This window comes from Lissotriton vulgaris, chromosome 11 (assembly GCF_964263255.1).
Source record: "Lissotriton vulgaris chromosome 11, aLisVul1.2, whole genome shotgun sequence".
NCBI lineage: Eukaryota > Metazoa > Chordata > Amphibia > Caudata > Salamandridae > Lissotriton > Lissotriton vulgaris.
This window is the reverse complement of record NC_141699.1, coordinates 929,372,384-929,399,439: the sequence shown is the minus strand read 5'-3', so window position 1 is coordinate 929,399,439 and position 27,056 is coordinate 929,372,384.

Genomic DNA, 27,056 nt, shown 5'->3' with positions numbered 1-27,056 from the left:
GCAAGACAACCTTCCCTGGAAAAAGGGACATTTTTTTTAACTTTAACGTAGACAGTCACAAATTACATTGTTTTCACATGTCTTCATTCCTAGACCAAATACTAGTGACTAGTGAGTGCTTTATTCTAAGATTCTTAAATGTACTTTGTAGGTGGAACATCTGGTGGCGGGGCCAGTGTGGTGGTGGTGCTCGACACGGAGGCGGAGGGCAGTTTATCAGGGGAGGAGGCGGCGGCGGCGGCTGTGAGAGTTGAGACGGTGGTGGCGGCCAGAGGTAAGCTCTTATATATTCCTTACTTATTGAGATTGAAGACTAGCTGGGAAGGCAAGAATATGAGATGCATGGCTGGGTGAATGATGAAGCAATGATGGGTGGAAGGACAACAGCCTGGGTGGGTGACACAGAAACTGTATGTGTCCATATACCTGGATCATGCTACTATCTGACTCTTAGATAGCATATGTGTATCTAGAGCAGGGGTACTCATAGTACGGCCCGCGGGCCGGTGGTGGCCCGGCAAGCCTTCCTTGGCGGTGCGCAGACCTTGCAGACAATCACTGCTCCCCCGGCCCCCACAGAGCAGAGGCTTTTTGTATTTCACCTGTTAGCGCCCCTGCATCTCCACTCTGACAATCACTGCTCCCCCGGCCCCCACAGAGCAGAGTGGAGATGCAAGGCCACAAAGAGGTGAAATAGAACAAAGCCTCTGCTCTGTGGGGCCGGGCAAGCAGTGATTGTCAGGGTGGAGAAGCAGGGGCGCTAAAACAAACAAAGCCTCAATAATATGTTAATGGTCTTTTAAAGACCTGTTAAGTACTTTGGTGTTGTTGTCTGTGTGTGCGCGTTGAGGAAGCGGTCTCAACCCGGGCTGAAGGCTGACACAGATAGACACACACACAGTGAGATGACAGAGGGAGAGGGAGGGCAGGAGGGAGAGAGAGATGGAGGGAGGGCAGGAGGGACAGCAGGAGGGAGAGAGATGTATGTAAATGCTGGGTCTGGTGGCTCAGTGGATGAGGGCATCTGCTGCAGGGACCTGTGTGCAACCTCATGGTCACAAGTTATCGTTTTGCTTTAGCCCCGCCCCCTCTGACTCCGCCCCCACCAGTGCGGCCCTCGGCCCCAAACTACACTGTAAATGTAGCCCCTGAGAGAAAGTTTGTGAGTACCCATGATCTAGAGAGAGTAGATGGTCAGTGGATGAACTAAGTGTAACTTTGAAGAGCATGTAACACTGCACCCGCACGTCCGTTCCAGTGTAGGAAAGGCAAGGAAAAGAACTTTTAATTTTGTCCAAATACTACCATAAATAGTAGCAGTAGTTTGTATTGCAAGCACTGCATAGATCCGGTTATTATGGTGGCCACTCCCTACCTCTCTTAATAAGTTTAGTAGTACTCAGTCATTCATGTGTGGATGTATCACTGCCTGTCACTCAATAAAAAGCAAAGCACCTAAAGTCATCCCATATATAAGCAAAAACATCCCATGTGAAGTGATAGATAATCAGATTATTTATCTTCTTCAATTTTCCATTTCTAGTACTCATTTCCACTGTAGGGTGAAAGTTAAATTAATTAAGCAGTAGCCCTTGAGTTGTAACAGAGTATTCTCAGTGCCACCCGTAATAGAAAAGTAAGAGATTCACCACCTGCATGTACTGGACGGGTACAGTAACGCAACGGCAACGCAAGTCTAGGTCACTCCTCATGGCGTGCGTCTCTTTTTCTCGGGTGCAAGTTTACCGCGCTGGCATTATGCCGGCTTGCAGAAAATAACGTACCAATTTTCCAAAACAAGAGACAAGAAGAAGAATAAGACTGGTGTACTTTCATAGTCGACTCCAATGGAAGTCCACAGTGCTCATAGAATTTGTTCCTTAAACTCCCACTAATGTTAGAGCAAGAATGAAGAAGTGTGAGGTTAGATAGATACTGGCCTCAATAGTTATGTAATGCGCTTGCAAGTTGCTAGTTGTACTGCAGCACACATTTCTGCTGAATGATTGAGTTAATCTTAAAGAGCATTGGTTACAGACTATGTCTTTCTTTCTTCATATAGGTTCTCCTTCCAAACGAACAAGGAGGAAGGAGCTGGCTAGAGCGGCCCGGCAACGGAGAATCGAGGCCACTGTTGCGGAATATCGGCGGCTGGTGGCCCTGGAGGACGAGGAAAGTGTGCGGTCGACAACAACGACAACGTCGTCTGCATCGGCCTCCGTGGCCCCACCGGCTGCCACCCAGCACAGTGGTCCACCGAGACTGAGCCGGGCTGCCAAAGGCAAACGCCACCGTCGAGCAGCAAGGCCAACAGCTGCTTCTCACAGGCCTTGCACCTGCAAGGCAGTGAAGGCACGCCTGCGCCGCACTACCCTGATGGTGTCCCGCCTTCAGCAGGAGCTCGCCTTGCTCCGCGAGGAGCATGATGCCCTGGCCCAAAAAGTTAACAGCATCCACCCATAGTGTCCCTTGCCCCTTTTTTAGAGACTTTTGGGGGGTGGGAATTGGGAGTTGGGTTTTTGGGGACTTTTGAAGGACAATCGTTGGGGTTAGGGAGGGTCTTGCGGGAGATTATTTTGTTAGGGATATAAATATACTTTTTCAAACTTTATCTGAGCATACCTGTTTTTTACTGCTTGCCTGGTGGGTGGGGGTTTAACGTTGACTGTTTTCCTGAAAGTTTAGTTCCATTTTCTTCCTTTAAGTGTAAATGCCCAAATGTTTTCAACACTAAGTGCCTCTCACAGACTAAGTGAAGTGAATCCAAGAGTCCTAGGACTTTAGTAGTACTACCTTCAGTCTCTCGTCTCTCGTACTAATACTCCATTATACCCCCAAACCACCAAACGCTTATCTTACCTGTAATTTGTGTTTGAAAGTAGGGCTAGGCCCAGGGCTGGCTCCACGGGAAACACCGAATAACGTTGGCAATCTTGGTCGGATAAAATTTCCTCATAGCGGTGGTACTAGTGGTGTGACACAGTGGCAGTTGCATGCCTATGAAAAAAAAGAAAATGAAATCTGGTTTGTCCTCCTGAGCAATTCAACGGTACAACTGAGAATATAGCAGGTGACAGAAGTACAGTAGAGCAGTGCCACATTGTAGCCTAACAAATGGTAAAGTATAACTACTAATTCGGTTGAAGTTCTTTCACATTAGCAATGGTTCTTTGTCAAGCAGAGTAAGAATATATCATCGACAACTGTGGAAAGAAAGAATGCGACAGTACAGGGCCTGTGTGGAATTATTGATAACTATATTCAACATAAGGTCTCTGTAGCCAGATACCCGAGAGCCTTGCTGGTCACTATAAATCCATTCACAACAACACTCAATGGGGTTGGTCTGGAAGGTGTCACGTTTACTCCCCGTGATCCAGTCGATGCAAATATGGTTCCACCTCCAAATGTCACCAACACCCAGAAGTGTAAACACAGGGTGTTCGAGGCATTAGGCGAGGGAGAAAAATAACAAACTAAAATAAAAAATGTGGGATGGGTAAAGGTAGGGTCAGCAGGGAAAGGATACCTGTAAGAGAAGACAAGACAGGCATCAGTGAAGTGATGTCCTAACATACAAGGGTACTCTCATATAGTCTCACTAAATAGTCTGCAAGTCTCCCGCCTACTCATGGGAAATGTAGTTTCATAGTACGGTAGGCGCTTAGGGGCTGCGTAACCTGACAGAAGGTATAGTAGATAGAAAAGGAGAAATTGCTTTTTTTCTAGGTGTCCCCTCACTCACCAGGGTTGCCCCTTGGTGACATGCTTCATCATTGGGGCCATCCCAGTCCTCTACGGCCTGGGGCGTGCTGCGACTTGCGAATTACGTAGGAGCACTTACAAATGACTATGTGTGGTGCAGATAGTGGAGTGGACTAAGTGATGTGTTAAGGGATCAATGTAGAAGCCGAGAGAGAGCAAAGAAATGCAGTCACAGTCAGAGAAAAAGGCAAGGGATACTGTATCTATGTGGTTGTAGTGGTCCTGTTGGAAGTGGTAAGTAAGTTGCCCGCAGAAAAAAAATCCTCCTATTAGCGGCACTCCTCCATTGCAGCCGACGCTTCGTCCACCGATGTTGGTCACCAGAAGACACCCTGTCCACTGCCTGCCTGATGCTGAATTGTGGCTCGCTACTGTGAAGCCTGACTCCATCCTTTTTTCCCCATTGCAGAGACTGAAACCCGGCCTGTAATTATTCAACGAAAAACAGGAAGTGATATAATATTACAACACCACTGATAAATAAATATAAGGTATGTAGGCTGTGGAGTGCAAAAAGTCACAATTTGTTTTTCCTAGTAGACAGACAGTACAATGTTTTTGAAAGTGCGTACTCTGAGTCACCTTTTGAAGGATAAATAAGTATGGGCAAATTAATGTAGCGGATCTTGCCCCTCAAGCTAGGTGTACTGTAAACTGTGTTTTAGAACAAAAATAGATCTTCCTAGCAGTGCTCCCACCCAAAAAACGAGGCCTAGCAGAAAACTGGAGACAAAACTTACTTTGAAAGTAAAAGTAGGCCGAAGTACCCTAATTACCCATTACCCCCTGTGGATTGCATTCAAACCACTTGCAAGCAACCAAGCAAAAGTAGCCATAGCCAGCATCGCTCCAAGACTCGAAATCCCCCCCACTCAAACACATGCAATAGAAATACTGCTAACCCTAACGAACCCTAAGTTAAGAATAGTGGCAAAGGCTTTCTTTAACTATGCCAAATCCCCCCTTTCCCACCATGGATTTTCTTCAAATGACTTGCAACCAAAATTACACATTCTCACGAGTGCTCTAAGACCCCAGAACTCAGTTTGAAAAATCTAGAACACCCCGATACACATGCAATCCTGCTGCTAGGGCTAACCCTAACGAACCCTAAGTTACAAAAAGTGCCAAAACTAAAGGCTTTTCCGCGCGGATTTTGTCCCAACCACTTCTACCCGGTATTAGACCTTCCCAGGAATGCCCCAAGACCCGGCAACCCACCCGCCAAGAAGCATAACACCCCCAAACAGGCCAAAAGCAAAATCTCATACTTGCAATATTTCTGGGCCTTCGGTCCAAACGCGCTGCGTAGCTAGGCCATAAGTCGGGGTTGGCACGACGGATTTCCTGAAAAGCAAATGCAATCAAGATTAGAGTGTCCCAGCAGTGCTCCCAGACCACGAAACTCACCCAGAAACACCAGGAAGCCCCCCAAACAGGCCCCCGAAAACGCTACATAGAGCAAAATGTCAGAAATAGCCCAAAAAAAAATCGGCCTGGATTTAGTCCCAACCACTTCTACCCGGTATTAGACCTTCCCAGGAATGCCCCAAGACCCGGCAACCCACCCGCCAAGAAGTATAACACCCCCAAACAGGCCAAAAGCAAACTCTCATACTTGCAATATTTCTGGGCCTTCGGTCCAAACGCGCTGCGTAGCTGGGCCATAAGTCGGGGTTGGCACGACGGATTTCCTGAAAAGCAAATGCAATCAAGATTAGAGTGTCCCAGCAGTGCTCCCAGACCACGAAACTCACCCAGAAACACCAGGAAGCCCCCCAAACAGGCCCCCGAAAACGCTACATAGAGCAAAATGTCAGAAATAGCCCAAAAAAAAATCGGCCTGGATTTAGTCCCAACCACTTCTACCCGGTATTAGACCTTCCCAGGAATGCCCCAAGACCCGGCAACCCACCCGCCAAGAAGTATAACACCCCCAAACAGGCCAAAAGCAAACTCTCATACTTGCAATATTTCTGGGCCTTCGGTCCAAACGCGCTGCGTAGCTGGGCCATAAGTCGGGGTTGGCACGACGGATTTCCTGAAAAGCAAATGCAATCAAGATTAGAGTGTCCCAGCAGTGCTCCCAGACCACGAAACTCACCCAGAAACACCAGGAAGCCCCCCAAACAGGCCCCCGAAAACGCTACATAGAGCAAAATGTCAGAAATAGCCCAAAAAAAAATCGGCCTGGATTTAGTCCCAACCACTTCTACCCGGTATTAGACCTTCCCAGGAATGCCCCAAGACCCGGCAACCCACCCGCCAAGAAGTATAACACCCCCAAACAGGCCAAAAGCAAACTCTCATACTTGCAATATTTCTGGGCCTTCGGTCCAAACGCGCTGCGTAGCTGGGCCATAAGTCGGGGTTGGCACGACGGATTTCCTGAAAAGCAAATGCAATCAAGATTAGAGTGTCCCAGCAGTGCTCCCAGACCACGAAACTCACCCAGAAACACCAGGAAGCCCCCCAAACAGGCCCCCGAAAACGCTACATAGAGCAAAATGTCAGAAATAGCCCAAAAAAAAATCGGCCTGGATTTAGTCCCAACCACTTCTACCCGGTATTAGACCTTCCCAGGAATGCCCCAAGACCCGGCAACCCACCCGCCAAGAAGTATAACACCCCCAAACAGGCCAAAAGCAAACTCTCATACTTGCAATATTTCTGGGCCTTCGGTCCAAACGCGCTGCGTAGCTGGGCCATAAGTCGGGGTTGGCACGACGGATTTCCTGAAAAGCAAATGCAATCAAGATTAGAGTGTCCCAGCAATGCTCCCAGACCACGAAACTCACCCACAAACAGACGGAACCCCCCCTAAGAGCACCTCAAAGGCAAGCAAGTCATCAAAAACACAAAAAATTTTCCGCCTGGGATTTGGTCCAAAACACTTTTATCCGGTATTAGAGCTTCCCAGCAATGGCCCCAGAGCTGTCAACCCAGGAGAAAACGAGTAGAAGACCCCCAAACAGCCAAAGAGCAAAAGTACAAAAATGGGGACTTAGTCAATTTTTCACAAATTTCCCAAATCACTCCGCGCGCGCTCTGCAGCTAGGCCCTAAGTCCCCTCTGCCACCATGGATTTGCTTCAAACCTCTTGCAAAGTAAAGTAGATATAGCCAGCAGTGCTCCCAGACCACGAAACTCACCCAGAAACACCAGGAAGCCCCCCAAACAGGCCCCCGAAAACGCTACATAGAGCAAAATGTCAGAAATAGCCCAAAAAAAAATCGGCCTGGATTTAGTCCCAACCACTTCTACCCGGTATTAGACCTTCCCAGGAATGCCCCAAGACCCGGCAACCCACCCGCCAAGAAGCATAACACCCCCAAACAGGCCAAAAGCAAAATCTCATACTTGCAATATTTCTGGGCCTTCGGTCCAAACGCGCTGCGTAGCTAGGCCATAAGTCGGGGTTGGCACGACGGATTTCCTGAAAAGCAAATGCAATCAAGATTAGAGTGTCCCAGCAATGCTCTCAGACCATGAAACTCACCCACAAACAGACGGAACCCCCCCTAAGAGCACCTCAAAGGCAAGCAAGTCATCAAAAACACAAAAAAAATTCCGCCTCGGATTTGGCACAAACCACTTTTAGTGCTTCCCAGCAATGGCCCCAGACCCGTCAACTCACCTGCAAAGAGGTAGAACAACACCCCCACAAGTGCTGAGTCTTTCTTCATTGGGCGTAAACCAGCCCTCTGCTTTGATGGAAATAGGAGTCTGGAGGAGGAGGATAGAGGAGCATGTTCTTCTGAACTTGTGAACCTGAGGAATGCAGACTGCGGCACCTTCAAATAAATTAGCAAACAAGTGAAGACAGTTCTGCTGATGGGCTTGTCTTTGTGATTATCTGATTAAAGTTTGAATTATATTAACTGTGCACAACAAAGAAAGACAGACACACAGGAATAAAAGTGAATAAGGATGAAAAAGAAAGTTATTGATTCGTTGTCTCATTTTCAGGACTCGAAGTCGGAATCACGGTCCAGGAATAAGAATAAGGCTTCGTCATCATACTCTGCGAATTCAGCCCGGGTGAGGTCAGTGCCACCTGACAGAGTAGAAATTCCCTCATCTATGGTGCTGGCCACCTCCTCTTCATCCGGCACGCTCTCTCGTACTCTTATATCTGGTGGTATGAGGTGCTGATTCATCTTGATCATTGTTAACCTCTCCACATTTTTGGGCGAGAGGCGGCTCCGTTTGGGAGTTACAATCCCACCAGCCGCACTGAAAACCCGTTCAGAAGACACACTTGCGAGTGGGCAAGACAAGTAGTTTAAAGCCAGGTTGGTGAGCTGTGGCCACAATTCTTTTTTCCCATGCCAATACGCCAATGGGTCAGAATTAACATAGACCTCTGTGGAGTCATTCAGATAGTCCTTCACCATCGACTCAAGGTCCTCCTCCAAGGTTCCTCCACTTTGCGTAGCTCTTGCTGTGCCTTTGACCTTTTGAGAACCAAACCCACGCAGAGCTAGCCAATCCTCTTCAGCCTCCAATGTTTCTGCTGTCTTTCGTGCAGATGATGCGGTTGCCGGTGTCTTTAACGGCTGAGAGGTCACTTGTGCCACAGCCACAGGTGCAGAAGTGGATTGTTTTGACTGGGGATGGCCTGCTGATGTACTGCCATTTCCTTCAATTTCCAGCCGTTCTGTTTCAAACTTCTTGGCTGACAAGGCTAGCCAACGTTTGTACTTTGTAACATCTTCATCAGCAAAAGGAAAGAATGCTCTGCCTGCCAGCGCCTTTTTGTAGCGTGGATCCAGAATAGTAGCACAAATGTAATGCTGTTCTGAGTGGATCTTTTGAAGACGTTCATCACCTTGTAGGAGCTCTAATAATTTCTCAGCCAGAAGCAAAGAGTCTTTCTTTTTGTCATCTTTTCGAAACACAGAACACACCTCCTTCAGTTGGTCCTCCAGCATGTACAACAATGGGATAGCTTTTCCCAAATTAGAGTCCTCCTTGCTGACTGCACGTGTGAAGACCTCAAAAGGACGAAGCATGCGTGTTAGGCTTTCAACTATGTTCCATTGCGGCCCACCCATCCTCAGCTCCTCTATACCCTCTTTCAAGAAATATTGATCGAGTTGCGTATACTGCTCATACAGACGCTCAAGCATGTAGAAGGTTGAGTTCCAACGTGTTACCACCTCCTGGATGAGTGCTTTCACTGGCATTTGACTTTGATATAGCATGCTCCTCAGCTGCTTGCGGGCCTTAAAAGAATGCCTGAAATGCTTGCAAATTTTTCGGCAGTTCTCCAATACACTGTACGCTGCACTGCGTTTATTACCCAAGAATTTTTGGACAACCAGGTTTATACAGTGCGCCAAACACGGCACTCTGAAATAGTAACCGTCCCTCATGGCCTTAACTATATTGGAGCCATTGTCTGTGGAAACATAACCAACCTTGCGTTTTAGTGGGGACAGACAGTTAAGGACCTTTGTGTTAAAGACATCCAAAATGTTTTCTGCTGTGTGACGTTTCTCCAAACCAAACATGGCTAGTGTTGCATGTTTCCGAGCACCTTTAAAAACAATGTTAGTGTCAACACCTGAGTTTAGCTTTGCTTTAGCCCCTGAAAAAGAGACCCAGTGTGCAGTGATGCACATGTAATCAGCGCCTGCGCCACTGGTCCACATGTCTGTTGTCAGATGTATAGTGTGAACAGCACTCTTCTGCAAAGCTGCCCCAATCACCTTCAGAACATCTTCATGTAGTGCTGGAACCGCAACTCGGGCAAAATAGAACCGGCTAGGAACCTTCCATTTAGGGCAGAGCGCTGTCACTAATTCTAGAAAACCAACCCCTTCTACAAAAGAAAAAGGGAGAAGGTCCAGAGCTAGCATTTTAGCCAGCTTAGTGTTATACAGACGGGTCATTGGGTGGTTGCGTTCATATTGCGCTTCTGTAAACAACATCTTTTTAATGTTGCCCTGGACCAATGATTTACGGGATGATGATGATCTCTTCGACCCAGTTACGCTCGCTGATGAAGTTTTCCGCATTGATGTCTCACTCTCTCCCACACTCTTAGTGTGGCTCCCATGGGGTGTGCTGCTGACATGGGAACTGGGTGTAAGTGAAGTGTTTGAATCGTCTTCTACCTCCTCGTCATCAGCAGATGACAAATCAACGTTTTCATTACGTGCAATTCCGGCTTTCTTGACCGCCTCTAGGTGCGGAAACCATTCGACAGGGTGCCTTCTCTCAAGATGACCTCTCTGGCCTCCGGTACCATAGTTAGAACCAAGCTTACCACGACTAAATCGAAGCTTACAAAGGCTACAAATGGCTACGTTTTCCTTTTTTGGGCAAACACTAAAGAAGTCCCAAACTGGAGACTTGAAATGTCTTCGGGGGCCGGAGGAGGCGGCGATACTGGTGGTGGTGGTCCTGCTGCTAATGACAGATGAAGTGGAGGATGTGGATTGCCGAACTTCAGTACGTTTTGCACTTTCACCACCACGAATTGAGGTCGAGGACGAGGTGGGTACCTTCTTGCGAAGAAATATGGAAGCGGTAGGTTTTGGTGTACTACTTAACTCCAAATCTAATGATTCCATTTCCATTGCCTCCTCGCCGACATCATCATCACGCTCAGCAGCTTCTCGGGATAGGGTCAAAATGTCTCTTTGCTGCATGCCCGGTGGGGCTGCAGTGACCTTTGTGATGACTGGCTCGTCGTCATCGTGAGAGGCTTCATCACCAGCAGTATCTGTCACTTCTTGTTGAGCCTCATCACACTCCATAGGTTTGAGTTTTTGGACGACCTTCCTTTTACGCTTAGGTACCGGTGGCAGATCATGGTGTGCCTCTGCCTCACTGTCAGACCGCAGTTGTGGTGGTTCCCAAGACAGATCACTTGCACCAGAACGAGGTGGGCTTGAAGAAGATGTAGACACCCCCCTTGATCTTTTCCTTGCTAGGGATGTGGAAGACAATGAATGATCATCAGGAGGAGTGGCTTCCAATGATACCTCAGCTTCATTGTCGATTTCCAAATGTGCCCCTACTTCGGGAGGAACAACTATTGTGGGCACTTGTGAACGTCCATGCACCTTTGCTTGCGCATCTCCTTTTGCTGCCTCTCCTTCCACATGTACTTGGGCGTGTACTTGCACATGGTGTTGTTGTTGCGGCTGTGGTTGTTCAACACTTGTCAGATGAGTTACAACAACCTGTGTTGATTCAGGGACATTGCTGCTACTTTCTTGCGATGAGCCAACATCACTGGTCGATGGTGATTGGAGAAGTACACTGACTGCCTCTGAAGCACTCAAGGGCTTTGACTTAAGTTGGCGTGGTGGTGGAGGCACTGAACCCAATGGAGCAGGGGTGCTGCTCTCAGGTTGGTCCCCAGCAGATCCTGCTGCTGCAGGCGTACTTTTTTTTTTGCTCCCAAAAAAAGTGGCGGGTGGCACACCAGCCTCCTTGGTAACTTGCTTCTTCTGCTCCTTACTAGCAACTTTCTTGCTAGAGGAGCTACGGAGAACTTTCTTTGGGGCCATCTTCTTCAGAGCAGGTCAGACAGCAGGCCGCAGTTGCACGAATTGTAGAGTTGTCTGAGGCCAGACGTGACGTCGCGTGACGTTATGCTGCACACACACACCGCTGCAGGACTTCTTCCTGGCACTGGTGGTTCTCTTGAGTCTTGTGCACCTAAAAAAAATGGAAGACAGAGGAACATCAGTTCAGTTATAGAGCACAAAAAAATCGAAAAACACTGCAAAATCAGCACAATCCCAATCCATCCATGCCCTCCATAATGTTTAAATTCAAGACAGCCCACAGAAAGACTAGGCCCATGCTAGACTCAAATACCCCTGGTGAAAAGGCCACAAGTACAGGCCCAAAAATCGAAAAACACTGCAAAATCAGCACAATCCTATTCCATCCATGGCCTCCATGATGTTTAAATTCAAGACAGCCCACAGAAAGACTAGGCCCATGCTAGACTCAAATACCCCTGGTGAAAAGGCCCCAACAACAGGTCAAAAATCGAAAAACACAAAATTTTACAAAAAAAAAAAATCGAAAAACACAGAAAAATCAGCACAATCCCAATTCATCTATGGCCTCCATGATGTTTAAATTCAAGACAACCCACAGAAATACTAGGCCCATGCAAGACTCACTACCCCTGGCATAAATAAAGGTTGAAAAGTAGGCAAAATGGTTGGAGGCCTAACAACAAAGCCTGCATTCAAAATGGCCACTTGCCTGCCAGCACATGGCCAGTGCCTGTAGCTGCACTCAAAATGGCCACCAGCCACATGGCATGTCCCTCCCCATGAACACCCCCAAAAATCGAAAAACACTGCAAAATCAGCACAATCCCATTCCATCCATGGCCTCCATGATGTTTAAATTCAAGACAACCCACAGAAATACTAGGCCCATGCAAGACTCACTACCCCTGGCATAAATAAAGGTTGAAAAGTAGGCAAAATGGTTGGAGGCCTAACAACAAAGCCTGCATTCAAAATGGCCACTTGCCTGCCAGCACATGGCCAGTGCCTGTAGCTGCACTCAAAATGGCCACCAGCCACATGGCATGTCCCTCCCCATGAACACCCCCAAAAATCGAAAAACACTGCAAAATCAGCACAATCCCATTCAATCCATGGCCTCCATGATGTTTAAATTCAAGACAACCCACAGAAAGACTAGGCCCATGCTAGACTCAAATACCCCTGGTGAAAAGGCCACAAGTACAGGCCCAAAAATCGAAAAACACTGCAAAATCAGCACAATCCTATTCCATCCATGGCCTCCATGATGTTTAAATTCAAGACAGCCCACAGAAAGACTAGGCCCATGCTAGACTCAAATACCCCTGGTGAAAAGGCCACAAGTACAGGCCCAAAAATCGAAAAACACTGCAAAATCAGCACAATCCTATTCCATCCATGGCCTCCATGATGTTTAAATTCAAGACAGCCCACAGAAAGACTAGGCCCATGCTAGACTCAAATACCCCTGGTGAAAAGGCCACAAGTACAGGCCCAAAAATCGAAAAACACTGCAAAATCAGCACAATCCTATTCCATCCATGGCCTCCATGATGTTTAAATTCAAGACAGCCCACAGAAAGACTAGGCCCATGCTAGACTCAAATACCCCTGGTGAAAAGGCCCCAACAACAGGTCAAAAATCGAAAAACACAAAATTTTACAAAAAAAAAAAATCGAAAAACACAGAAAAATCAGCACAATCCCAATTCATCTATGGCCTCCATGATGTTTAAATTCAAGACAACCCACAGAAATACTAGGCCCATGCAAGACTCACTACCCCTGGCATAAATAAAGGTTGAAAAGTAGGCAAAATGGTTGGAGGCCTAACAACAAAGCCTGCATTCAAAATGGCCACTTGCCTGCCAGCACATGGCCAGTGCCTGTAGCTGCACTCAAAATGGCCACCAGCCACATGGCATGTCCCTCCCCATGAACACCCCCAAAAATCGAAAAACACTGCAAAATCAGCACAATCCCATTCCATCCATGGCCTCCATGATGTTTAAATTCAAGACAACCCACAGAAATACTAGGCCCATGCAAGACTCACTACCCCTGGCATAAATAAAGGTTGAAAAGTAGGCAAAATGGTTGGAGGCCTAACAACAAAGCCTGCATTCAAAATGGCCACTTGCCTGCCAGCACATGGCCAGTGCCTGTAGCTGCACTCAAAATGGCCACCAGCCACATGGCATGTCCCTCCCCATGAACACCCCCAAAAATCGAAAAACACTGCAAAATCAGCACAATCCCATTCCATCCATGGCCTCCATGATGTTTAAATTCAAGACAGCCCACAGAAAGACTAGGCCCATGCACCACTCACACTACCCCTGGTCAAGGCCCCAACAACAGGTCAAAAATCGAAAAACACAAAATTTTACAAAAAAAAATAATCGAAAAACACAGAAAAATCAGCACAATCCCAATTCATCTATGGCCTCCATGATGTTTAAATTCAAGACAACCCACAGAAAGAATCAGTCCACCCACCACTGAGTACCCCTGGGAAAAGGCCCCAAAACAGCCCAAAAATCGAAAATCCCAAAATTTTAGTTGCAGCAACTGTAATGCCCCAAACAAACTTACTTGTAAAATTTCTAATCCAACAGTGATCCAAAGAAAGTCAAAAAGGCCTCAAATCCAAAGATCCAGCAGCATCCACAAAAGGTAATCCTTCCAGGTCCACATCCGAATGAAAAGTGACCAGGAGATGGACAAAGCACTGGGAGGAGCCTGCTGAACAGGAACAGGAAGTTGAAGACTATGGGGCACTTCCTTCCTCCCACCCCCCTGCCCCCCTCCCCAAAATGGACTCCTCGCTAAAAAAGTGCAGGCAAATGTCAAACTAAGGAGTTATTCACATAAAAATCATCATTTCTAGAAGGTTTATGCTGCTTGCTGGTGGATTTCTTGTGCAGAATTGCAAATTTATATTTTCGCGCGCCGCATCTCAAATCTCGCAATTGCGAAGTACCGCGAGACGTGATCTCGTCGTACTCGCGTTGACAAACTATCGCTGGCAAGCCGCGATGACGTAATCGCGCTCGCCAATTCCCGCGGGATCACACAGCAAGATCCAAAATGGCGCAGCACTCGCAAACTATCGAAAAAAACAACTCGGCAAACGATGATAAACGCCGCGCGCCGCAAAAATTGTATCACCAACGCCGCGCGCCGCCAAAAAAATCCGCTGCGTGCGAATTTGCGGATTTTGCGGGAAATCCGCAAATCTCGCGGATTGCGGATTTCCCGAAAATCCGCAAAATCCGCGAGCGGAACGGATTTTCCGCCCACGCTTATGTAAAATACAGAGTGCCATATTTGAAACCATTGACACATCAATACAAGTTTGTAAACACTCACTTAGTGATTTCTAGATCTATATAGACATCTAATCAGTTACCTATAGATTCACTCATACATGCTGTCAATGATCAATAGAACACTATCAAATATACTTAAACACCTATATCAACATTACACACCAGCACACATCCTAATTACTTATGAAGTTATCCTACTCACTTATGCAAACAATGGATCATACTTTTACTTAGCTACACACTTATACAAACACCACTTCATCTATACATATCGATAGTAACTCATACTTAGTGTGTTATAAAATCACTATTACAAGTATACAGTTATCCATACAGTCACTCATACAATCACTGAGTCTTATGTATACTGATTTATATACAACTGACACATAAACAGGCTTTTATTCTAGTTTGTTGGACATGTATCATTGAGCCATATATTTGCTCATCACCACACCCATAAAGATATTCACTCACCCAAACAACTGTTATAACATGTAGTTTTAACTTCATTTTCCATACTGATTCAACTATTCACACATCTTTGGACTGTCACATACCCCCCACCGAACCACACACACATTCACTCTCCCATACAAATACTAAGTTAACTAATAAATAACCAATATAGACTTTCACATAGCTACTAACCAACTGGTGCAGCAGTTTACACAACAATTGACAAAGTGATACGGATATTCACACAGTTTAGTCACTATCCAATATATTTAGTGAGCCACTATAAATTAGTCAAGTAAACAGTCAATCACACTCCTACTTTATCCTCCATCCAGATATTTATATTTATATATCCACTCATTCTTCAATGCAAATTGTTATATAAATATATATAATACATATTTAAATAACAAACCAAACCACATTGACTGGATGATGTCATCAGTGATGTAATTTGAGATGTCAATTCAATTCAAAAAAACTTTATTCGATCATTTGTTAACAATAATCATAAAAGTACATACATACATGATACGATAAAATACATATAAAATGCAACTAATTTATAAATACTCATGTAACGAAGGACATATGTTTCCTCAAGTGTACCGACTTTAGAATAAATACAGCGTTGAAAAAACAAATGTCCTGTGAATCAAGTGCAAATAAAAGCCTCATGGCAGATTTAGTAGTGGATACATTATATCTTTTAAAAAGTGGTTTCAGATAGGTTTTACGAAGATGAAGATAAAATGGGCATATCAATAAAAAATGCTCCGAGCTTTGCTTTGAGGTCCCATCACATGGGCAAGGGGCAATAGTGTGAGTCTTAATATGCGTGCACGCGACAGGCGTATGAACGGTCCCCATCCGCAGTCTTGTCAGTACATATTGGTGAGAGCGAATGGTAACCATTTTAAGGTATCCTGCGAAACCCGGTTCCAACATGTTATACTTATCATAAAAAACGTGTGTAGGGTACTGAGAGGTGGCAACATTACGCATTAGGGTCCTAGCCCTCATAAAAACATGTTTAAGTTCTTTCTTAGGGATGTCTATAACACTAAATGGATTATCACAAACATGCAATTTGAAGACATCCTTAAATACACAAATGATGTAATTAAGCCAGGGGATACGGGAACACTTGTCCGTGTGGAGACAATCTAGGATTATCTTTCTTGTAAACCCTGTCTGCTCCTTGAACCAAATAGATCTCCACACCAAAAGTGGTCTAAGACTTATTAGATCAGAAAGATGTTCCAGACCAAACTCCTGGTGGATCAGATTGGTTGAGGCAGAGGGTGGTAAGCAAAGGAGCTTTTTGACGAATTTATTTTCCTCCACCTGAAGCATATTATGATTACAGTGGCCCCATACCCCTGAACTATAGAGGGCCAAGGCAACACATTTATGACAATATAAATACAACATATCGGATATATGCCTGGAGCCTAACTTGGAAGCGAACTTAAAAATGCCAAAGGCACACTTGCCCATTTTAGCTCTCACATTAGTCACTTTGGATGCCCATATGCCCCCCTATTAAAAGTAATACCTAAATAACAAAATTTGTCAACCACTTGTAATATTTGATCCATAACTGTAAAAGGTCTTACATTTTTGACTTTCTTGCCACAGGCCATTACAAAAGTTTTTGAATTGTTAATTTTTAACTTTCTCCCATTGATAAAATCTGCAAATTTATCCATGAGTCTCTGCAGCCCTACAGGGGTTCTAGAGAGTAGGACCGTGTCGTCGGCATATAGCAGTACCGGGATGGATATGCCGTCAGCAGTTGGCGCATCAGCACTGACAGCACGTAGGTCGGACTCAATGGCATTGATAAAAAGGGAGAAAAGAAGGGGGGCAAGGACACATCCCTGCCTGATACCAGAGCCTACAGGGATATTAGGGGAACACTCACCCAGTTGCCCATAACGTATCTTTGCCGATAGCTTCCTATACAATTGTGCCAGAAAGTAAATGATTTCCCGTGGGGCGCCTATATCCAGTAGAGTTGTCCACAGAAGGCCATGATCGACCAAATCAAAGGCACTGGAGAGATCCGCAAAACAAAGGAACAGTGAGCCTTGTTTAGCGTGTGTATATTTGCCTATGATGAGGTCCAGGTTTATGCACTGTTCTATTGTGCCTAACCCCTTGCGGAATCCAAACTGGGAATCCGCAAGGACACCCTTTTCTTCAACCCAGTCCTCCAGGCGGCTCAATAACACCCTGCTCATGATTTTAAGGGAGGCAGTAAGGAGTGAGATAGGGCGATAGTTTTTTGCCTCTCCTCTCTCTCCTTTTTTGTAGATAGGGATAATGATAGACTCCCCCCAGATCTGTGGGGTCGACATCGTTGCTGCTGCATTAAACACCATGGTCAGCAATGGGCTCCAGAGGGATACCTCAGCTTTATAAAGGTCCACGGGTACCCCGTCGGGGCCCGGTGCCTTCCCCCCCTTACTACACCGAATGGCCACGTCCACCTCGGTGACTGTGATATTAAGGGGTAAGGGGATGTCAGCCACAGCATCCTTTTCGCTCCCTACATTTAATCCATCAGGGTTAAAGATGCTAGAAAAATGAGCCACCCACTGTTCCTCGCTCACCTGGGCAGACAGTACCGGAAATTCATCCTTCTGAAGAAATGGACTATTGACCGTGGACCAGAATAACTTAGTATCCCTAAGATCCACGGTCTTAGTCAGGTTGTCCCAGGCTTCTTCCCTTAATTCCTGTTTCCTGGCCTTCAGGTGAATTGTATAGTTCCTCCTTAGGGCCCTGACTACTTCCCTATCCCTAGGTTTACAATTAAGAGCAGCTTTTAATTTTTGTAGGGATTTAGTACATTCCCTATTGAACCACCCGCAGGTGGTCCCAGTACCCTTGGGCTTTGTACCAGTTAAAATGTTTGCAATATTTTTATTGATGGTGTCAAAGCTAGCTAATATGCCAGCATTACCTATATCAGCCTCAAGACAGTATTCTACCTCATTTAGACAAGCTGACACTATTGTACTTAATAGGCGTTCCTCATTATGCCTACCCCATTTGATTCTAGGGCTGTTTGGTCTGTGTGGAATTACGTCTGTCACTATGCCGTGCGACGCCTTTGTCTTATCCCCCCACAAGGATAGGTACATTGTTAAGCAATTGTGGTCGCTAAGGGCTAGGTCTACTATTTCGGGGCTGGTGCACAAAACAGTAATACTGGTGGAGACAATGAGGTAGTCAATAACCGTCGCACAGTTCCTACCTATAAAGGTTGGTACCGGGTTACCCTCTTTGTCTTCCCCAGGTAACATAATACATAGATCCAATTTAAGCATGAGGGTGTTGAGAGAATCGCCATAGGCCGAGTGTAGAAAATGGGCCTGATCTTCCCCGTCCTCCCCGCCGTAACCACATACCCTCATGCCAGCAAAGGGACACATATGAATGTTGAAATCACCTCCCACAGAATTTCAAAAGACACCCTATTTCGACCGCACAACTTATCAACCTCCACATCAAGTTCATCGACTATAACAGTATTTGAATGGTTGAAAACATTGTTATAATTTTTAATTACCAGAACATTCCGCCCATCCCTATGTTGCAACCATAGCAACTGCGAGTGCCGGCCAACGGTCAGATGAGTTTTCACTCGCACCGGCAGCCTTACAGACAGCAGTATCACCAACCCTCCACTAGCTCTACCCATATTGGAGGGCTGGGCTGGGCAGTTATAGGCAACGTAACCATCAAGGCGAACATCTTCCGTTGCCCAGGTCTCCTGGAGACATAAAATATTGAATTGGGTTACAAATTCTAGCCACCCTAAACGATCCGCCTTATTATTCCACTCGGCAATATTCCAACTCCCCAGCTTATACCCTCCCACTGATGGTCTTGCAGCCTCATTGGGCGGAGGGCCCATGAAGGGGGGGGGATACGTCCCTGATCAGGGGGTCATCAGATAGCCGGGGGATAATACCACTCGTCGATGAGACCATAGGGGTTGTAGTGACATCTGCCAAAGTAAAGGGGACCAGGTTGCATTGAGGCAGCCCAATACTCTCTTCATAGCAACTGGTGGTACAAGCAGCGTTATACCCAGTAGACAAATTATCCGTAATAAAACCTCTCTCCACCATACCTCTGTCCACATCCCCCCCACCGTCTCCACGTGTTCCCTCACCCACCTCCCCAGTGGCCAGCTGGCTTCAATCACAATCCTCCAGGCCGCTAAACAGGTCGAACCTATTGGTGGTCTACAGGGGCGTGAAAGGTTTGAGATGGTCCATTCTCCTGTGAGAGGAGGTATTGTGCCTTGGGGCCACAATGTTCCACCCATATGGGTCGGCTGCCACTGCAGGATAATGACCAATTAATGGATACCCATTATTGTAAACGGGTGGACAGTATGGATTCGAATACATTTGCCTGGGTAGAGGTGGAGGGGCTGGCGGGAATTGGTGGTGGGGCGGGAATACCACTGAACGTGGATAGAAGTATGTAAGTGGGCGAGGGGTGATATGGTTACTAACATGATCAGAGGGCCAGTTAAGTATGAAGTGGACAGCATTCTGGTCTCTGAAATTTATGACCACCACGTCGCCCTCAATGTCCTTGGGTCTTCCCCCCAGCCAGGGGAGGCGACGAACATGGACGACTTCGCCATTGATGTTATTCGCAACGGGTCTATACATGCTCAGCCAATGCGTTATTTTATTCTTTAGTTGAGCAAAACCCTCGCGTTTGTTCGCCTCTAGCTCTGGCACCCCGGTAAGGACCACCACGAAAGGCACTGCTTCCGGTGGGAGTTCTGGAAGGGGGCCCTTACTATAGTTCCCCCGTGTAGGCCTCCCACTCCCCCTATCCCTCTTCTGAATCCCAGGGGCTTGTCCTGTGCTCCTCGTTGGCCCACTAGCAGATACAGCAGGGGGCAATGTGAGTTTACTTTTTGACAATACAGAGGTAGCTTTGGGTATAATTTCTCTAGGGGTGTGTGGTGCTTGTGACATGACCATAGTCTGGGCAGGGGAAGAGTAGGGGTTATAGCTGGGGTACTTGAAGGGGTTGGTATGAGGGTAGTTTGTAAAGCAGGGTTAGGGAGTACCTTAGTGGTTACTAACTTGCTACCCATATCCCGCTCGATCCTCCCGAGCCTATCATCCCTTTTATTAAGTCTTTCTACGATAGCAAGAGTGCATGTCTTTATTATGCACTCTACACTATCGAGTAAGACACGGCTTGGAGATTCCTGTGGTGCCACACCAACGGATGAATTATCAGAGCTGGCCTCCACTACTTTAGACGTGGGGCTTATATGTAAAAGTGATGTAGCCATGGTTCCCTGCTCCGATGCTAGTACCCGCTCTCCCCCTATATTAGTATTAGCTTTAATCCCAAAATCAGTATAATTTATTTTCCGCTTCGGTAAGTCGGCCCTTTTCCGCCTTTTTTTATTAGGTGGAGGGCCGTAAGTTTTAGTAGGCGTAACTTTCTTAGCCCTGTTCCTTGCGGGTTTACTTTGCCTAGGGATAGGGGTTATCAGTGCCTCAGTTATAATTGTGGCCTTAGTCACACTGGGATTAGTAGGATTAATGGGGGCATTCACAATATCCTGGGAACCAGTATCATTGATGGGCGTACACTCTCTAAATATTAATGGAACACTGTCCTGAGAGAAAGTACAATAATTCTCAGTTAACGTCCCCTCCAAGGTGGAGATGATCAATACAGGTGAATCAGATAGTGACCTATTTTTCAGTCTTTCCACCGAGCGTCGACGCTCAGCCCGTCGTTCCGCTAGGGTAGGAATAGTGGGGGTGTCCATATCAGTTTTCTTAAAATAGTTGTCTAATGTCCCATTGATCAAGCTCACTGGCTTATCTGGACCAACAAGTACCGGAGTTAGGGCTTCAATAGACATATTAAGCAAAAAAATAACACCCCAGTGGGCTTACTCCGATAGTCCTGCACGGGCCGATGTCCGACCAGGGGTCTGGCCCAGCCCAGCCTCTTCCGGCCTCTGAGGGCCACAGAGGGCCCGCTCTTTGCCCGGTCTTCGCCCGCGCGCATCCCGCGATCCGCGGGAAGGGGTGGGGTTAAGTAGGGAGTGTTGGGGGCGGGAAGAGACACCAGCTGCGCTGCGATGGAAACCGCGCTCTGGATGCTGGGTCTCGCAGTCCCGTCCCGGTCCCCGCAGGCGGCAACACAGAAGATTGCAGGCGTTGGTTCCCTCCAAGGAACGGCAAGTCCTCGGGACGTCCTTCAGGGCAGAGAGTGTCCTCGGTAGCAACAGTGCAGGCAAAACCCGTAAGGTAGGAACTACGGGCTGCTTTTAGCCTGCGGGAGTGCTGGGGGAGGGAAGAGACACCAGCTGCGCTGCGATGGAAACCGCGCTCTGGATGCTGGGTCTCGCAGTCCCGTCCCGGTCCCCGCAGGCGGCAACACAGAAGATTGCAGGCGTTGGTTCCCTCCAGGGAACGGCAAGTCCTCGGGACGTCCTTCAGGGCAGAGAGTTTCCTCGGTAGCAACAGTGCAGACAAAACCCTATCAGTGATGTCATCAGTGATGTCACTGACCATGTCATGAATGATGTAATATGTGACATCATCAGCAGTGAATTGCGGGTGCGCAAGTTATACTTATTAGAATTAATTATAACAGAGGAATTTCAGTGGTTTTGTGTGAGTGAAATGTCCAGCTAACTATAACACCTCTGAACCCTATGTTTTTTTCAGTGAATTTCTAACCTTTTTAAATGCTAATTCCTAACTATAACGGATGTATGTCATTACAACGCATGCTTTTACAACGCATGCCATTACGACGCAACTTTACAACTAAAGTTGTTACAATGACTTGCGTTGGGGGGCGCTGGATAGTGAATAGTTTAGTTTACTATTCCAACTCCAGTCCCCGTGGATAGTAGGGAAGGTGTTGGATAGTAATTAAACTATTCCCTATCCTAGAGCGCCCTCCAGCGCAATTTGTTGCAATGACTTGCGTTGTAAAAGTTGCGGCGTAATGGTAGTGCGTTGTAAATGTTGCGTTGAAAAGGATGTTTCCCAACTATAACATGTCTGAAACCTGTGTTTTTTTCAGTGAATATATATATATATAGTTATTTAGTTTTTTTTAAAATGTTTATAGTTAAGGGTATTTTTATGGATTGTATTGTTATGATTTTAGGCATATAATTTATTGGGGTGAATGGTAGAGATTAGGATGATGTAATATATTTATATTTGATTTTAACATTTGTATGAAATATTTTAGGTGTATTTACAATATTTGTTATATGTATAAGGTGTTTTTCTTGAAATGATGAATGGTTACTTAATTATTTTGGTGATAATATTCTAGTCGATATTGTGTGAATTGACATTTTTAACTTATGATCTGTTTATTTATAGCTAACAATATTTTTGCTGCTATTTCTATTTCCAAAATAGGCAAAATCAATATTTTTGGCAACGATATTTCTGTTCTTCATATGTTTGTTCTTACTGGTTTAGCATATGAAGGCAATATTATCAGTATTTAATTTCCAATATTTTTGTGTTTTGATATTTTTATGCATCAATATTATGTCAGTGATCCCCTCGTAATGAGGGCCTTAGAACAGAGCTTTCCTTCTTCCCTCACCAAGCTCTGAGAAGGGCAGTATCCTGTTTTAATAATATCCACTCCCTGTTGGTGTAGTTTCCTGAACCCTGGACCTAGGTTCCATTTACTATTCTACGCCTACCTAGAGGCTGGGACCCAAATTTGTTCCTGTTTCGAATGCATAAGCAGTGGTTTTTATATTTATTTAATAAATAATTATTAATTTGTATGTTGTATTCTTTTCCTGAGGAAGTGTTCTTGTTCTGCCTCATAAACACATATTCTACTGCAAGTTAGAAGCACTTAATTTAGTTAATATTTAAGTCTTCTAGACAGCTAGAGGATTTTCACCACTCTTCATCCTCCAAGACGTTAGTTCATGACTGTTGCTAATTCTATGAAAGAATGACAGAGGGGTTGGTGAGTACTTACCAACCAGAATATCTTTCTTTTTGACACCCGCAACTAGGAGGTTCACTGTAATTCTTTGGTAATGAGAATCTTTCAGAAAGGTAATCTGGGTAGGGCTCAGTGATGGGAAGGTTCCCTGAGTCGGAAACATACTTTCAACATTTGGAAAGGTCCAATTTGGGCAATAGTCTCAACCCCTTGCAGTGTGTGCAATACTATAGAGAGTCGGGAGACAAATCAAAGCAAGGGATGGGTGACAGATGCCACTTGACACTACTAGTCTGAGGTAGCCGAAGAGCACGGATGGTGTGTGACGCACCACCAACAAAGATATTCAGCAGATGGAAAATCTCTGCAACTTGTGCAGAGGATACCAACTTCCTGATGCTGGTGGGGTAAAATCAGCAAGACTGGAGAGGCAGTTCTGAAAACTGAGAACTGCTGAAAATGATGCCTTAATGCAAAAGGTTGGATGACATCATAGGTTAAACTATAAGTCTGTGGCCTAACTGGGTCTGCGGGTTTACACTGAATGTATAACTTTAATTTAAAATATGGGTATGTTCAACCCCACCTAACTTTGACTCTGCCCCAATGTTTCATTTTGTGACTGTTTAACATATAAATAGGAGACCAGTCAATATAAACATTTAAAATGATCGTCATGCAGAATTGAGGTCATCATGTTTCTTTGTATTATGTTTTATAAACCACTTTGCAGGTAATACTGTTCTGGATTCACTTCCACATATTGTGGTCTCTTGCATTTGTATGAGTCTCACATTTCATGTGATCAAAATAGTTACAATAGGCCTTGAAGCTCATGTTTTCTAATCCACAGTTAAGCCTATTATCCACATGCATAAGTGTAATTCAGCAGGGCACTGTCAAACATGCACACTAAGATGATGATAACTGTATCCTTTTTATCATGTTTATCCCAGGAGCACAGTTTCCTGTGAGAGATTTCACAAAACAGCACTAAAAGCAGATTTACTCTCTCCATCCGTGCTAATTTGACTGATCTCCATATTATGCAGGTTTTTGATATTTCATGTTACATTTTGTCATTCAGCTGATGAATTTCTTTTGCTGTAGAGCCAGTGCTGACATGGGAGATTTGTTTCAATCTGTAAATAGGATTTCACATGTTTATTTCTTAATTAGGCATGTGAATAAATTTTACTGTAATTTAATTTAAAGTGCATTGTTTTTATTTAGGGAGATGAATTTTTGTTGTTTTCCCGTCAAAGCTATTATGAAACGGTTGCTAGCTGTAAGAAATTGGGTTGTTGGTTGACTGGAGTGTAAGCCCTGGTCAAGCAGCAACCACAATCCTTTTCAAGGTAAGGCACTAGAAATCCCCAAATTTGAACTGTGCTCACCCCCTTGGGAGATTGCCACTGAGCATTCAAGATTAACTTAAAAGCAATGTGTTAAGTATTTGTGCACAACAGAAAAAGAGTGAGGGGTTGGGCCATATTAGGTCCACTATACATGCCCATATAGTGTCCTTTGAAAACAAGAGATATGCAGTTCCTGTGTGCAGTTCTAGGTTTGCCAAGGGTCAGGTCTAAGGAAGTGCTCCTTGTAGGAGCAAGGGCTCTAACATACCCCGAAGGGTGTCATGCTTCATCATCGGTCAGCTCCTCCTTGGGCGTTGCTGCAATGCCCAATGGGCCCCTCAGGGAGGCTCTTTGCTGGAGTTCTTCTCTTTTTACCAATGTCAAGAATGAGGTGTGGTGGATGGTAAAGTTAACCTTTGGACTCCTTTAGTTATTTTTAGCACAAGTTCCTCGTCCATTCTACTCCCATCCTGTCACCCACCACATCTCTCCTAGGCCCTTGCTACTAAAATGAGCACTCCCCTAGACCAGGCCCTTTGCAAACCTTCAACTGCACACAGGAACTGCATACCTCCTTTTAAAGCATTCATGCAACACTTCAAGTAGTAAAACAGTGAAAACACATTACAAAAGAAGCCCAGAAAGATTTAGAAAAACTGAGTATTTTTTCATGAATAAAACAAGACCAATTGAAAAGTCTCCAATTATTAAAGCCAGAGGCTTTGGATTTTAAAGTTCATAATGAAAATAGTTCCAAAAAGCACAAAGCGCTATTGAGGATATCTGGTCAAGATGGACCAAGACAAGGTCACAAGTTCAGGTCGACCACTATGGAGTGGGGGCAGCTACAACGGCCCAGTTAGGTCCACTGGACAGAGTATATTAAATCCAGGTTGCTGAGTGTTCCATGAATCTGCGCCAAAGATGTGCCACGCAGCTGAAGTGATGCATCAGATCCAGGATGCAGCGAGATTGTGGTGCAATGTCCTGTTTCATCGTCATTGAGGATCCTGTAGATGGAGATTGCAATGCAAACTCCTGCATTGGGAATGTAGGTCAGGGATGCATCGCTTAACAGACAAGATGCCTCGGTTCCGCTGGGGTGGCACCACTTGGCAGGATAGATTCACAGATGGCAGAGTCCAGGTGAGGATGCAAGGAGATTTGAAGCCTGTTATGTCCCTGAGGCTTCAGATCAGGTGTCCACCCAACTAACCATTGGAACTACCTGGGTTTTGAGTCCAAGAGATGCAGGCCCAGTCCTTCTCACCCAGGCAAGATGTCAGAAGACAACAGATCTTCACAGAACAGCACAGTCCAGCAGAGTGGCAGTCTTTCAGCAGCCTCACAGTCCTACTCCCTGGTAGAGTATCCACAGGTTCAGAAGGGAACTGAAGCGGTGGTGTCAGAGGTCCTTTTTTTATACACAGTTGTGCCATTAAACTGGAGAGAAGCTTCTAGAGGCCAGTATTTGAAGTCCACAGATGCCCTGCCTCCGCCTGCCGTGGTTCTAGATTAACTAAAGAGGGCAAGCAGCCATTTGTGTGGGGATAGGACACAGCCTATTCAGGTATAAATGAGGCTGGATCCAGCTCCTTCCTCCTATCCTGCCAGTATTGGCCCCTTCAGTCACACTTAAGCTCCCATTATGTGTGGCTGTTCAGGTGGAATGCACAAAGCCCACCTACAAACTGCACCCAGCCATGTGACCAGAGACAGGCTGCAGGCACCAAATAGCTAAGGCAAGAAAATGCCACCGTTCTAAAAGTAGCATTTTCAGAACTTCAATTAAAAATCCAAGCTCATCATAAGTTAGGGCTTTAAATTAGGATTCCATTGAAACCAAACTTGAACCAGATACATCTTCCCATTTGGAAATGACACTTATAAAATGCAGTAAGGTAATCCCAATGTTATCCTATGTGAGATATAGGTCTTGCAGTAGTGAAACACAATTTTAAGTGTTAGTCACTACCAGAACACGTCAAACTTACATTTTTTTAAATACATTGCACCTTGCCCTCTAGGTTGCCCTGGGTCTACGCTAAGGGTGTCTCATATGCATTAAGCAGTTTTGGTCCTGGAAAAAGGTTTATTTTGCCAGGACTAAATTGCAGTTTAAAGTGTACATACAGGCTCTACAATGAAAGCCTGACTAATGTTGATAGGGCCCCTTAAATAGGTGGCACAAGCAGTGCTGCAGGGCCATCCATAGCATTTAATTTATATGTCCAGGACATATGTAGTGACAATTTGCTAGTGACTTATAAGTAAATTAAATATGCCAATTGGGGATAAGCCAATATTGCCATGTTTAGAGAAGAGAGCATCAGCACTTTAGCACTGGTTAGCAGTGGTAAAGTGTGCAGAGTCCTAATACTAGCAAAAATAAGGCCGGAAAATGTAGAGAAGGAAGGCAAAAAGTTTGGGGTAAGACCACCATAAGGCTGACGACTCTAACGCTAGCATAAGCCCTTTAGAAAGGCCTCCAATAGACCTGGTGTTTATCCTTGCTTCAGCATCAGGCAGATAGTTGAACCTCTAAAACTATTCGCACTGATGCCCAAATAAAATGCGTTGTGCAAGGCAGCGCAAGGACAACGCAA